Raw genomic sequence first — 2,974 nt, forward strand, 5'->3', positions numbered from 1 at the left:
TAAAAAGGAAGAAAGAAATGTTTATAAAATGGAAAGAGGGAGGCATATCTAAAGATGAATATAATGCTGTCTGCAGAAATTGCAGGGCACAAATCAGATTATCTAAAGCTGACAATGATTTGAGGCTTGCAAGAGACGTCAAAAGCAATAATAAAGGATTTTAGGGATATGTCAAAAGTAAAAGAAAAGTCAAAGATGCTATAGGATTTTTACAGGATGAAAATGATGAAATGGTAAGACAGGATGTTGAGAAGGCCGAACTTTTAAATTCCAATTTTGCATCTGTTTTCTTTCAGAAAGGAAATGTAATATCAACTGTTCTTCACTGTCCTATTAAGGGAATAGAAGAATCCAGGACATCTATAAACAGAAAGATTGTGAGGAAACACTTAGCTAACCTAAATGAATTCAAGTCTCCCAGTCCAGATGAATTACACCCCAGAGTACTGAAGGAGATAGCAGAAGAAATATTTGAACCCCACTCCATAATCTTTGAAAATTCTTGGAGAACAGGAGAAGTCCCAGAAGACCGAAGAAGAGCAAATGTTGTTCCTAACTTCAAAAAGGGGAAGAAGGTGAACACAGGCAACTATAGGCTGGTGAGTCTAACTTCTATACCAGGAAAGATCTTTGAACAAATTATTAAACAACATGTATGTCAGTGTTAGGAACGGCAGAACGCACTAAATAAAAATAAATAATAAAGTGCGTTCGCCGCTCGGGGTCCACCGAGCAGTAGATGTTACACCGCTGCTAGGTGATGACAGACAAGCAATATGGCGGTATAATGCACACGGGTTAGACTTCACCCAAAGTGGGCAAAGCGGGCTCTGTTCACACACAGGCGCCACAATAAAAACATACAAAAACACTGAGCCTGTTAGTAACACAGGCCTCAGGTAAATGCACACCTGGTATCAGGTCACAGGAGCAGGACCTAAGACAGAAGAGCTGCGTCCATCTAGACCTACCGTGTGTGTGGCGTCGCTACTGCGAGCGCCAAGAAGGGCTGCCACTGCAGCACGGCGTAGGACACTGCCCCAGGACGACACAGCTACAAAGCAGGCGCAATGTCGGACACTAGCACAGAGGTGCGGTGTGCACGGTGGCCTAAGGCTTGCCACTGACTGGCGCTGACTGCTGAACTAATTCCCAATCCACATGCGTAATATCAGAGGGAAGGGGTTTCTTAATAAGTCAGTCATCAGAATCATACATCCGTCACCATTCACACATAGCAAGTATAGTCTATACTAGCGCATGGCCGAATGGTCATTCACGCTTTTTATAGCCGTGCGGGACCTTCCAGATCTCCAAGATGGACCAATGAGATCTGGAGCAGGACCTGGGCACATGACTCCCGATCTCCAATGGGAGATCGTCTCATGAGCATGCCCAGTATGAGCACAGAGGAACTTAGTCTCTGGAGCGGTCTGCTGCAAAGTAATCTTCTCTGCAGCAGATAGACAGCAGGAGACCGCAGAATGTGAGGCTCTGGATTCCTGCAGAGCAGACGCAGAAACCTGATGCCTAAAGCTAGACCACACATAGCAACTTACCAGCGATCCCGACAACGATATCAACGTGTCAGGATCACTGGTAAGTCGCTATGTGATCGCTGGTGAGCTGTCAAACAGACAGCTTCACCAGCGATTATCACAGTGATGCCGAGCGCGCGGCATCGCTGTGTTCGTTAGCACTGATGCCATGGATCCATGTAAAAAATAGAATTAAAATAAAAAAATTGTTATTCTCACCTTCTGACGTCCCGCACAGCATTCCCGCCTCTCTCCATGCTCCGGTCCCAGTAATCCTTTGCGAGAATGACAGCAATGACGTCCGGTCTCGCGGGATCGTGAAGTCTCGCGGTCATTTTTGCAAAGGATTACTGGGACCGGGAGCGTGGAGAGAGGCGGGAAGATTGCGCGGGATGCCGGAAGGTGAGAATAACAATATTTTTTATTTTTTTAATTATTTTACAGTTGATCGCTGGTCTCCTGCCTGTCACATGCAGCGATGAGTGCTGGCCAGCGGGAGATCAGCGATGAAAAAAATGCCCAGAGGTTTGTTGCAGCGATCAGCGATGCCAGCAGGGGGGCCGGTCGTTGATCGCTGTCACACACAGCGATCTCGCTGGTGAGATCGCTGTTGTGTCACAAAAGTTGTGACTCAGCAGCGATCTCGCAAGCGAGATTGCTATGTGTGACGGGGCCTTTACAGTAAGTACCTGGATACGAGTGATTAAACAGAGTCAGCATGGGTTTGTAACTAATAAGTCATGTCAGACTAACTTAATTTTCTTCTATGACACAATCACTGATTGGGTGGACCAGGGAAATGCTGTAGATATAGTATATCTAGACTTCAGCAAAGAATTTGACAAAGTATCTCACACAATCCTTATTGAAAAAATGGCTAAGTATGGAATAGACAAGGCAACTGCTAGGTGGATTCATAACTGGCTTAGGCTGGTTTCACATTTGCGTTTTTTTGTGCTGCGTTTTTGCGCATACGTGCGCATGCGTTTTTCCCCTATATTTAACATGGGTGCGCATTGGCATGCGCAAGTATGCATTTTTCATGTGCTGCTTTTTTTATGGTGTGCGTCCTTAATTTCCAGATGCTACATGTTTCATTTTTTGGTCCGCCCAGCTGCTTAAAAAAACGCATACGTTTTGAGCAAAAAATTATCATTATTGTCTATGGGTGCGGTTTTTTGCGCATGCGTTTTTTTGTGTCCATTGGTTAGACAAGTTATAAAAATCCCCACCTAAAAAAACTTCATGTCTATATATAAGTATCTGTCTGCCAGCACTGTACCACAACTATAAAGACAGCCTGGAGAGCAGAAAGACTGCAAAAGAAGACCCCATTTTCAATTCCAGCTTCAGCGGCAAGAATGTGAGTATTATTACATCTAAAAATGTATGTCTGTCCTTTTAAATTGTATATGTACTAATGCTTTGTATTATTT

Source organism: Dendrobates tinctorius, unplaced genomic scaffold (genome assembly GCF_039654945.1).
Source record: "Dendrobates tinctorius isolate UK_male_01 unplaced genomic scaffold, ASM3965494v1 ptg000110l, whole genome shotgun sequence".
NCBI lineage: Eukaryota > Metazoa > Chordata > Amphibia > Anura > Dendrobatidae > Dendrobates > Dendrobates tinctorius.